This window comes from Corvus brachyrhynchos, unplaced genomic scaffold (assembly GCF_000691975.1).
Source record: "Corvus brachyrhynchos isolate BGI_N302 unplaced genomic scaffold, ASM69197v1 scaffold293, whole genome shotgun sequence".
In the NCBI taxonomy this organism is placed as follows: Eukaryota; Metazoa; Chordata; class Aves; order Passeriformes; family Corvidae; genus Corvus; species Corvus brachyrhynchos.
The window spans coordinates 2,858,398-2,871,222 of NW_008237410.1; the positions used below are offsets into that span (position 1 = coordinate 2,858,398).

At 38.1% G+C, this 12,825-nt stretch overlaps 1 long non-coding RNA gene across 1 annotated transcript; it reads left to right on the forward strand.

Annotated features, from left to right (window-relative positions):
• Nucleotides 1-303: 303 nt before the first annotated feature.
• Nucleotides 304-5,927, forward strand: LOC108445913. Its single transcript, XR_001860944.1, has 3 exons — nt 304-446; nt 2,133-2,227; nt 3,276-5,927. It is a non-coding gene; the product is annotated as an uncharacterized LOC108445913 (long non-coding RNA).
• Nucleotides 5,928-12,825: the final 6,898 nt, after the last annotated feature.

The window sequence follows — 12,825 nt, forward strand, 5'->3', positions numbered from 1 at the left end:
GTTCAAATTGGCAGGAGATGTGTTAGTATCTCCACTGACACTTTTCACAAACTTACAATAGGTAGCTGTAAAATATTGTTGGAGAGGAATTTAATTTAATTGCATCTCCTCCTTATGAACAACACTTTTTGAAGCACATCTAAAGTCAGTGCTAAGGTGTCTCTAAATTACCATTCAGACAGAGTCTATTCACTTCAGCTGGCCACGGTTTGACTGTACTTTCCTCTTTGGTCTATTGCTCTCTTTTAAATTGCAGAAACTATGTTATGAACAAAATAACCATAAGCTCTGTTGTTCCAGCACAGAGGCTTTTCCCAACCAATGCTGGAGCTGCTTTTTGCCTAACAGGAGAAAATTACAAACCCAGAGAAAGGAGAAGGATCATCTGTCCTATCAGTTTCCCTGCATAACTCCTGCAAGTCACTTCTGACAATGCAATGCAGAATGTAAGTCATTCGTTTGCTCTGGCAGAATGATTCCCACATTTTCAAAATACCCAAGTATAATGTGATTATGCTGAGTGACTACACAACTAAAACTGACCAAAAAGCCCATATGTCATTAGATTTCTACTAAATATAAAGGTCCAGCTTCATCAGGCTCTATGAACTTGTGTGATTTCAAGGTGTGTGGACAGTATGACAGAAATCCTTTTTTGCCAAATCTGATCTTAAGTAGTTTCTCTGTGTTATCAGTGCTGACCACTCAAGCTTTAAAGGGTAACATTTTTCTACTAGAATTCCAAACATATACTTTGATATTTTCCCCTTTTAATTTTGTAACATCCAGTGGTGGAGGATACATGAGGCGCCTCTAATATTTTTTTAGCTGATGGGAATCTCAACAGATTTTGTCCTAGATGTGTGTATGTGCTTTAGGAGAAGATCATACAAAACACCAGTATAAGTAAGTTATTTATTATCAAGATAATACCAAGAAGATAGGAGCATACAGTTGTAATGGATTGGAAAACAGAAAAAAAATTAGCCATTACTTTGCAGAAGACCTTTTAGCACTGCACAGGATGTTCCATTCCAGTTTACACATGGCCATCCTTGTGGGCCTGGGACAGACATCAAACTCTCTCTAAGGGTCCCCGTGCAGGCTCACAAGTGCATGACCATGATGTGGCACTTGCTAAGACTTCTTATCAATCCTAAGACACACAGAAAACCCCATATTTAATCTTAAAAACTACTTGATCACAAAAAAGAGGCTTAAACACAGCTATATCTATAGTTTGTACATCCTCATCATTCTGCCTCCCAAACTGAATCCTCATAACTCCTCCTCAGAGGGCAGCCAGGGTGTTTTATCTCTCCAAATTTTCTTCAGCCCAAGTGTAGGTAACACTCACAAAGGTTTAACTGTGGGTTGTAAAAGCCGGTGGGGATGGGCTCCACTAAACCGCAGGGAAGATTCAGTACTGAAAGATACGATGGAAAATTTGAGGTTTGCTATACAAACATGATTATGCCTGCGATATGCCTTTTTCTCTTTCTTTCTCTTGTACTACATGTATTCTGGAGAATCTTTGGATTCTGCAGCAGTTTGCTAATTATCTGTTATGTTATAAACAATCTTGTTTTGTTTTGTTGCGTGTTTTTTTTAATTGAGCTGTTTCTAATGATGCACAATTAATTACAACAGCTCTAAATTTTCAATTTAAAGTAGTTTAAATTATTTCCTAGGCTTTTCCCATAGGCAGAGACACTCTAGTAGTACAGTCCTGGTGAATCAGATTTAATAGGCATTTTGAAACAAACACAGCTGCAATTATGCCCAGAGAATTTCTGCCAACTTTTTAATAGTTTATTTTTATTGTAAAAGCATCTTTTAAATACCTTTGTTTCCCCTGGGATGGAAATGATTTTTTTAGAATATTTCATGCCAAATTTTGACTTAGTATGCTACCTAGTAATTTATTTCTTATTACCTAAAGGTCATGTTATCTTACAAGAAAATATAGAACTAATACAAGGCAACACTCTGAAAATAGAGATATTTGTGTTTTCTGTGATACATCCCATAGTTATTATTTTTATGTTACTCCTGATAAAGTGCTATGCAAACATTAAGGGAATCATAAAACCTAAGAACTCATTATTGCTCTGTCCTTATTTTATAAACAGGGAAAAGGGAGCACAGAAGTGGCCTGCCCATTGCAATAGGGAAACAAAATTAGAACTTTTGCTCCCATCTCTCAGACGACTCCTGAAAATACTTCGTGAGTAACAACCCATTTGTGAGACAATTGCCTTTGATTTTACTTCTGTAATAAGATTTGGACTTTTTCTTCCTTCATACTGTACAGAAAAAAGAGAAGATGCTTACGTTTTATTCATTGTGTTGATAAATGTTGTGTATCCAAATTTTGCACCATTTCTACATTGCAGCTTGGAATCCAAATGAATGCTAAGCAGTGCCAGTCACCACATAGTACCTCTACCTGTATTTTCCATCAGACCACATTTTGCATATTAGACTGGCCCTGAAAGCTTCAATTTGTACATCTGAAGTCCAGCCTCCAACAGGAGCAATTTTCTAGAGTACTTATGTCCTTATACAGATGCCAGGAAAAAGAAAGCAATAGACACAGTAGGAAATAAATTAGATAGGTAATTTATTTCTACTTGATTAACAAGAATTACAGAAAAAAAAATAAAAACCTTGATGGAAAAAATGTGAACATATTCATAACCACACCTTGATCATAGAATATTATCTTACAGTAAAACTGCTACTTAGATGCTCTGAATGAGGCACCAAGTAAATACCTTTGAATTTGGTTGAATTTAATTTCATTTGGTTATCTTTTTCATAGATAAACCATGATCCACTGACACTTCGTTCTGACAATCACTAATTTTGTTAAATTTAGCTTTAGCAGTATGCTGAGCTGAGGCTCCAGTCATACCTTTGATGGTGGCACCTCTCTGATTTGGTATGAGTCCAATGTGACATCACTGATTATTCATATCACCATTTTCATTTTAGGTATATCTCTCTTTACCTTCATCTCACTTTTTCAGACTGTGCTGATTGTGGTTCCCCCAATCTCAGAAGCAGTATTACAGGAATATGAAAGGATAAAGAAGGGAAAAAAAAAATTTCCCCAAGAAATCTGTTCCACAGGTCTTTTTGTGTCACTAGCAATTACTATTGCCAGTATTCACATCTCAAATACTTACATACTTCCTTATACTGAACTTAAACATGTGTGGAGTCAGGTCAGGTTTTAATATCTCCTTATCTTTGTGTTTAATTTGACCTAGGTATGATTTCCAGACTCTACTTTAAGCAAGCACATACCTGGAGAATGACAGAGGACACCGAAGCAACAAAAATGATAAATGTCAAGTAAAAAACCTAAAGAAGATATGAGTGATTTTCCATGCAGGCCAAATAGGATGGCATTGGAAGTCCTAAATTTTAGAAACACACCTCTACTGTAAAATAGATATTGAAATAATTATAGAATAATCTGTATTATATGACATGTTAACACTTTTAAAGGTTGGGGTTTTTTTATTCTTGGTGGTGTGCATTCCTGTTGGATTGCTTCAGAAGTGCAAAATATATTTATTTAGCCAGAAAGACTCCTGATAATTGTTCAATGGCTCTTGCTGTGCTGGAGAGATTTTGAATTTTTATTGTTGCTCTGAGTGCAAGGCACTTCTGATTCATTTAACATTGTTTGGACAGCTGTGAAGAGAAATAAAGTGGCACAACATTGTTTTCCTATGCTGCTTTTCAAGTGACATAATTGCTTCAAATATTGTCTGAGATACCCACTGAGACAATCAGGAGACTTAATTTTAAATGAAGCAATACGTATCCCAATACTGAAAGCCAAATTGTGCACTGCAAAGTGATGGAGGAAGTATTGGAATAGAGATCCCTGCTAAGCACTATGTTATGTACTTACTTGCCAGCCAGAGGTTACATATTTTGAGATAACTGCCAATTTTTATGTCAGATATACTAGACATTGCCTTAATTCTGTAAATTCCCTTTACAAATAACAGCAGAGATATTTGTGTGCCAATTGATTGCTCTTTCAATCTTTCATAGAAGATGCACTTGTTATCACGAACAACATGCAGTTATTCCTTCCGAGACACCATTTGTAGGTTGATTGCCTCCTTAATGTCATGAAGCAGTCTTTTGATTAAAGAGAGAAATGAGAAATTTTATGCTACTTCCTAATTTTGCACCTCTCAGTGTAAATGTGTGTCTTAGCCTTGCTCTTCATTCAGAATAACTGCTAATTTCCCCAAACACAAGCTTCACCTCTGAGGTTGATCCCCCGGCCCACTTGTCCAGAGGCAGACCTTGTTTTTTCCTTTATCCAGGCTGGCCCACAAAATATCAGGTCTGTCCTTCACAGCCTTCTTTCTCCCTCATACAAATGCTCTTGTCCCATTTGCCTCACAAAACCAAAACCAAAACCAAAACTGTGTGCTTGGACCAGACTATAACAGGGTAGTTTGCCTCCTAGCATCGTGGCAGGAGCTGTTCAGTTCACAAAATCATCAGGTCCAAGGCAGAGGTTGGGATTCCTATGCCGAGGCAGGAGGAGGGGAGATGTGCTCGTGTTTCATGAGTTAGTTTGGGACCTGTGGCATGGCTTAAAGTGAGCTCTTGTAAGCTTTGTACTGGAATTAGCAGTGCCCTTGTAAACAAGGAAGTCTCCGACACTCTCAGAAGAAATTCACTAGCATAGATGCAAAGGCTTGCTGATGAAATACTGTAAAGCTGCTTTACATCTTGCATGTCCTTTACACTTGAGCTTGCCCTGTCACTTAAGGGTCCCCTAGCAAAGTTCAGAGCTTTCTGGGAAGAAAAAGGCTCAGGGCCCAGGAGGGAACTTTGTGATTTTCATAGAAATAATGGGAGGAAACTAAACCAGAATCTACATCTTACCTTCTGGAGTTGTTATGCAGAGGAAAAAATCTTGAGGGGCATTTTTGATTATTTCTAATTTTCATGATTCTTGGCAGTTCTAAAACACAAACTAAAGGTTTTGTATTCACAGCATGGGATGGATGTATCCATTTTCCCTAATATCCTGTCACCAAGCAGACAAAAGCAGATGCTTGGAAGAAGTAAAAAAGAAAAGGTCAAAAATATAATGATGTTTCCTTAGAATATTTTTCTGGCCCCAGAGACTCCTTGAGTCTGAGATGGTGTCTTTGTAATTAATAACCCTCATTTTTTTCTTTTGATTTTTTTTTTTAGTCATCTTTTGAACTCGTGTAGATGCTTTGCATTTGAAAAAAACTGTATTTACCTGCACAATGTGAAAAATCAATTTCTTTCATTTTCTCTGAGTCTGCCATCTGCTACTGCTGTTAACTTGTAGTTCTTGCTTTGCCAGAGACTGTGAGCAGCCATTCCCAAGGTACCTCTCTGTGCATTTTTTTTAATGTGGCACTTTTCCCTACTCCTCACTCCCAGCTAATGCCTACTTATTAAAGGTCCCATATTTTCAAAAATAGTTCCAGCTTTTGAATATTTTTAATATAATATTTTGAATAGTACAGTTTTGAATATGCCTGTCACACTGCTCGTGATCTTTCCCAGTTATATTCTGCATTTTCTGAGATTGGGGGATGATAACTGCCCACGACAGTTCAAGATGTGACTGAACCATGGATTTATGCAGCTGGGTAATGAGATTCTCTGCTTGTTTCAAAGGCTGTTCTGTCTTAAAACTGATTATCCAGTGTAGCCCTGCAGCTCCTGTGTGCATATTGTTTGGAGACCTGTAATTATGTGAGAGTCTCAGCTTGCATTTATGAATTGCATAAACAAGTTTCTGTTTTCTGTGACTAGAGAAAAATTCTGCAGGAAGTAAAATCTGTAACTTTGAAATCGGGACCTAAGAGAAAAATAAAGGTGCATTATTTGGGAAGGGGGGATTATCTTTAAGCCTGATTTCATAATTTGAAGGTATATGTAATGTTTGCATGCATTTATTAGTATTTTGTGCCACTTACCATGCAGATTTGATGAGCTATCCATGTCCTCAGGCTAGCTCCATAGTTGGCATGGCCTCCACATTCTCCACACAGTCCATCTCTGACTGCAACCACACTGCTAAGAGATGTTCTTACACATGGGATCTCCCAAATCTGCCCAGAAACAGCTTGGGAGAGCAATGGTTGACCTGGGATGGCTCAGAAAGGTCCTAGGGCCTGCAGTCTTTAGGTTTTGGTGTCACAGCAGTATTTGGGAAAAAGATCAGGGACAATAATCTCTCCATGTGACTCCTCATTTTACTTCTGACAGTGACATGTGAGCAGCCAGAGTCCTTCCTGAGAACAAAAACGTAGTCTTGCTGATTTTTAAAATAAATTTCTGCCTCTTGCCTGTATTCTGAGGATCATGTCTGTCTGTTCTAAATCATCAAAGTCAAGGTCAGATAACGATGCTAAACAACACCAGATGAAAGAGCTTTTATCACATATTGTAAACCTATAGAAGGAAATAAAATGAAGGTAGGGAAAACAGGTAACCAAGGGTTAGAAATAACTCTAGGGAGGGAGCTGGTTTTAAAGCAGGATCTTTGCCAATTAATGCCAGACAATTTAGTCTGAAATACTCTTGTCCAGATGCATAAGGACCCTACATGATACATATGAAATTAGAGTGCTAATATAGCAGGTACTTATTCTGCAGTCTTGTTCTTCTTCATAGAACTGTAATTAACTGTCTTTTTCAAGGAGTGATCTTACTATTTTTATTTTTACTGACCCTTGAATCCTATTGGAACAAATGTAATACATTTTTGAACTGCTGATATCTCTTACTAGATGCTTAGAAAAATATGAATTAAAAGTAGATGTGCTGTTCTATAACTAACTGAATAAATAATATAGCATGTGCAAATAAAATGTCAAGACTTTGATTAGCTGTATCCAGCTGCAGTTTCCATTAAGTCTTCTTGGGAATGAAATAGAAAGAGCTACAAGGAGGAATGTGTATACCTATGGACACACATGAACCTCCTTATTTGCACCTAGGTGGCTGAAAACTATGAAAACAAACTTAAATTCAGTCCTATCATTTCCATTGGAAAATACAGACCTCTATTATCTCCTGCATTCACATATCTTCTTGTGATGTTGCATTTTGAAACAAACACCTTGAAGGGTAATGGCCATTTGTAAAAACATTAGCTCATTATTACCTGTAAGGCAGAGATTCTGAATTTCCAACGTAGTGACTGTAAGTTTAGAAGGCTGAACTCCTGGAAAATTGCAAGTCACACTTCCAGTAGTTTAGTTAGAAAAGTTGCCTCAAGCACAGTGATGATTTTCTGTGCAAATTTTTTTTTGCAGTTCCACTTTACGTTTCCATCTTCTACTGACTTCACGGACTCTGGGAGACTTTCTTCTTCAGATATTTGAAAAGCTTTGTACTTTTTATAGCCATTTAGTAAATTGTTTCTGGAAATCTTTTCTGGCATGTAACTGTGATTGTATACAATTTTATACAGAATTCATTACCTTTTATAATTATTTGTGCTTTTTGGAGGTGCTTTTTAACGTGCAGTATCTTTTTTAACATTTGAGTTGGTTTCCTGCATGTGTTTGGTTTTTATGAAGTCCGTATTTCAAGAGTGTATATAGATTCTGAATCACCATTTGGGTCTCATTAAAGATCCTAATGGCTCTTTCAACAGTTTTTCTTCTCTTCACTATTGTCAATAATCTTCTTCTAAGATGTGCTCTTGTCTTTGTTCAGTTCCTGATTTTTAACAGATGTCCATGTCAGATTTTTTGGTTTCTGTCTTTCCTACAGAGACGGTCACTATGATAAAATGTGTCCTGTCTCCTGTTGCTGCATCTTGAACCAGATCCTGTGCAATGCCTGGAAGAATACCAAAGATATACTTCTCCTCCTGTAGACTTTCCGATTATCTTCTTCATTATAGCTCCATCATTGATGATGTCTAAAAAAGAAAAATTGTGTGGGTTATTTGTGGTTTTGGTTCTGGTTTGATTTGGGTTTTTTTCTGTCTTATCTTAGTATTTGCCTTCTGCTCTCAGAATCCCTCTTATTTCCCTTACCATTCTGTCCCATACTTGTCACCATTTTAGTTGTGCAATCAGTACTGTAGAAATTGTTCCTACTCAGGAAAAATACTTTTGAATAAAGATTCAGATTTCTACTGAATTCACCTTCCTTCACTTGCATTTTTCTTCAACATCACCCTCCTTCATTAGTACAGCCTGCCTTGGCAACCTGAGGGAGTTAGGCAGAATGACACTTAGGTATTCCCTTGATTATCTTCTCCAACAAGACTTTGAGGTAGCTGTTCTAGGAATACCATTGTTTAAAGACAAGTATTTCACTGCAACTCTGTCTTTGAAACAACATTTGTGAAGTTTCTCCTTAAGAGCAAAAACCAAAACAGCACACACTGGGAAAAACAATGGAAATGATAATTGGTTTAAATCAGATTTCTTCTAATGAGCCCTCTTCGGTGACCAACAAAAAATTCTGTTGTTGCTATTAAATTAGAGTTTAATTATAAGCAGGTTTTTCTGCCTGGAAAGTTAGACAGCATATAGAAAATTCCTAAAGATGAGGGGCTTACATGAGGGGTGGAGAGGGACTTTTCACAAGGGCATGTGGTGACAGGACAAGAGGGAATGGCCTTAAACTGAAGGAGGGCAGTGTTAGATTAGAATTAGGATGAAATTCTTTTAGGGTGGTGAGACACTGCAACAGGTTGTCCAGAGAGGCTGTAGACTCCCCATCCCCAAAGGTGTGGAAGAACAGGCTGGATGGGTCTCTGAGCAAACTGGTCTAGTGTAAGGTTCCCTGCTCATGGCAAAGGGGTTGGAATGAGAGGATTTTCTTTCCAACTCCAGCCATTTCATGATTCTATGACTCTATAAGTGCACTGAAATTCAGGCAGACAGTTACTACTGAGGGCACAGAATCTCCTCCATTGAGGACCTTACAGAGAGGTAATATCTTGCACAAAGGATCTGGTTCTGCCTCAGACTAGTAAGCTAAATCACATCATCTCTTCCATCTTTACTTTCCTAACTAATTTGATTTAGTTAAGCTTCCTAACTAGGTTTCAAACTTAAACAGTCCAGGTAACTTCTGTGTCTTCCACAAATACAGCCTAAGCTTGATCAAGCTTCGATTTCCTGTTCTGTAAAATGAAGTCTTTGGGCCACAGTGACTAACCATTAAAAATAAGAACATTTAAAATAAACACTCTTTGTAGTATAATTTTCAGCTATCACATTTCCAGATATGGAAAAGTTAATTTCAAAATACTTAATGTAAATGTTTTTTCAGATGTTAGAATTTTATGTCCCACAATTTGTTGAATATTAATTAAAACGATGAGAGAAAATGTAAGAGACACATAAACCACTGAATTAAAAACATTAATTCAATAAATTCCTTCATTTTAATAGAAGTTCATTAATTAAAGATGGATCATTAACACAAAGAAAATGAGGAATCTTAAACAGTCCTTTATTTATGTACAAGTGATGCCCTCACAGAAGTCTTGTGATGACACCTGGAGCTAAAAGGAATTTTTATGAGATTTATCCCCAGATTTAGTATGTAAATTGAGTATTTTTTGGTGAGACTCATACTAACTAGGAAAAGCAAGACTGAGCATAACCCACTCCAGGGAACCACAGCTGCAGAGAACATGCACTCAGGCAAATCCAGCACAGTTGTGGGGAGCAAGAGACCGACACCCTGCTTTGTTTTGCCGGAGAGACAGGATGGCCCTCAAAGAGGACATGAACACGGGCGGCAAAGCATGCAGGGTACTCTGGCTCTTCACAGTGCCTCTGTCTCCATCCCTCCTGGCTTTCCTTCCCCTTGTGCTGAAATGCAGACAGTCTCCATGGGAACCGGCACCTTCCCTCTGCCAGTGTCCTGAGAGCCAGGATCACTGGCTCTGTGGCTCTGTAGGGACCACTGCAAGGGATGGCAATAAGAAGGGCTCCATTCCAATATTCACTGGGTTTTTTTTCCAGCCCAATACCTTGGAAAATCAAGTTTTTAAAATGGAAATACTAAAAAAACTTAGAGCTGTTAATTTTTCAACTGAATAAGACTAGCCAGCTACCTCACTTAGCATTAGGAAGTAAAGGTCAGTGCTTGCCTTTGCAATGGCCTTCCTTCTCCACTTCAACCTACTATGAAAGATTGAATGGCTGGACACACATATATCTCTTTCTGAGCAAACACTTTGTCCAGTTGAGTCGTTAAGAAGAATATAACCACAGGAACTAAAATTCTTGCTCAGAAAAATGCTAGACATAAATACAGAGCAGGGAGAGAAAAAACCTGGAGTTTTTCCCATTGATTTCAAATGACAAGAAAACATTTAGTGTGATAATATCAATCAAAGGAAGACAGATGGAGAAGTCGTCCTTGTCACAGTCTGCTTCCTTGGGTTGAATACCTAATTTTTTTGTACACTGCTACTGTTTACCTTCTATCACTTCTTCACAGATCTACCTACGAAAGTACATCCTATTATGGTGGGCATCCAGTGTTCCTGGAGGCTATCCTCCAGGTAGATGATGTATTGTGGGAGTATTGCTGGATGGTTTCCCCATAGAACACCCTGAACAGCCTTGTGTGGGTGCACTGATCTACAATCACAAGACTTTGCACAAGGTAAAGTATATTCCAGTATAAAGTATTGCTTTTGTAGCATAACTATCTTGAGATCACACCACAAAAAGCTTTATTATCAACAAAACTCTTTAAAAACATTCTTAGTGTGTATTCATCCTCTTTCCAATTATACTGACTTCAATAGCTCTCATGATTATAGGCAAATTTCGTTTTTATCATGGTTGCAACAGATACCAACATTTTAAAAAAATCTCCATTTTTTCTATTCAGGTTGGGATTCCCTTTTCACTTGCCATGACAGATATTTACTTAATTAATCTAGGCTTCCTTTCAAACTGTGTTTAATTAATACTGTAACTGACATTCCTGAATTTAAATTCCTCAGAATAAAGGACAAAAGGTCACAATATTCAAGGTCTGTAATCTACCAATATTTTTTTTCTTCGTAATAACCTTTATGATGTAATGAAGGAGATTTTTCTCTCCGGTATCTGTAAGCAAAAATTGCAAAAACATCTATATTGTGCTGAAGCTTTTGTGCTCCTGGAGTTCTACATGGAGAGAAAGAAAACAAGAAATGGAAATAACAGCATAAATTGAAACAACAACTAACAAATATTTCTATCTCTGGCATAAACCGTTTAGTTTGTTAGCAAAATAAACATACATTAGACATAGATAGAAAATCTGGACAATATAATTCATTTTTTACATTCTCTCTTGAAGATAAATTCTTAGCAATGTGAATCTTCATTAATAACACTAAATCAGAGTTACTCATTAGTTACAATGTCTTAAATTTTTAAATATTATGGTGAAGACAAATTATTTCTACAGAGGTACAAAATGAAAATCACGAAGGACTTCATTTACTGGTAGCACTTTGCCTGAACTTACAAGTAGAACAGTGCAGGGTTACAAACATGGTTCAGCCCTGAGAGATGCTCAATAGCCACAGCAGTGTGTGACTGTCTAAAACAGTCTATTTTTTTTCTGGACCATCCTGTTAAATACCCGGTCCTGGTTCCAGCCTGGTCCTTGGCAGAGAGCTCAGAAGCCCTGACTGGCCCCAGGCATGCAAGGACATACCCATAGACCTGTGTCCCCCCTCATCCTCAGTAGGTAGGGCAGGCCTACAGCCTCTCAGGCGGGTCTCCATTTGACATCCCTGAAGGCACCCAAAGTTCCCTTTTAGTGAATTCAGATAAGTGCAAGGCAAATGACCAAGGAGCAGGAGCACAGGTTGCAGAAAGTTTGAGCTTAGAAAAGGGAATGCCAATTGTGCGTGGCCAATGTCAGCTGATACTGTATCTCCATTTCAAGTTTGAGGGTAAAGGCACTAATCCCTTTAGTTACCAACCATGCCATCCATGACTCACTTTAAAAGATCACTACGTCCTGGTAACTGAGCTGCGGTACAGCAAGAGTTAACCTTTTTGCTTGGATAAAAAGTATTGTGTCACATTAACGGAGGTCCTAACACTAACTAAGGCTCTTTCCTGAAAGCAGTAGCTTTTGTCCAGAGACTGAAATCCTGATCCTGTAGAGAGCGAAATGAAACCTCCTGAAGGCTGATGGTTCTTCTGCGCAGTCCTTGCAGGATGGCACTAACACCTTGTTTTTCCTCTGTCAAAATAACCTGCTGTGACCCATATTCAATGCACATCTCACAGGACCGCCCCAGATGCAGTATTTCCTCCACCAAGAGTTACCACCTCTGACTCAGTCGATGATACAGAAAGCTTCAACCCCTTGCAAGGAAATTACTGTAATTACTTTCTGCTGCTTAACAGTGGCAGCATGAGGTACCTGAGAGCAGATTTATCTGAGGCATGCCTAGTCAGACTTTTGTCTCCAAATGTAACACAAGCTCCAGTGGGGTGAAGGAAATGCTGGGACGGCAAGTACAAAAGCATCAGCTTCAGTCTGCAAAGGCTCACTTCCCCTGTTCCTTTTTTCTTCAAATAGCTTAGTGGAGATAATTGCTACTTGCAGTCACTCTCCCTTGTAAACTCATTTTCCTACAATCTATAGCATCCTGTTTCTTTCAGTGTTTGCAAAGATGCTTTTCAGTGGAAAAAAACCCCAACCGTGGTATATTACTTGCCTCAGACCCAAATGGCACAGAAGAAACACACACTGTCAAAAAATAGCTATGTCAGTGAACAGTTCCAAATCAATCAAACA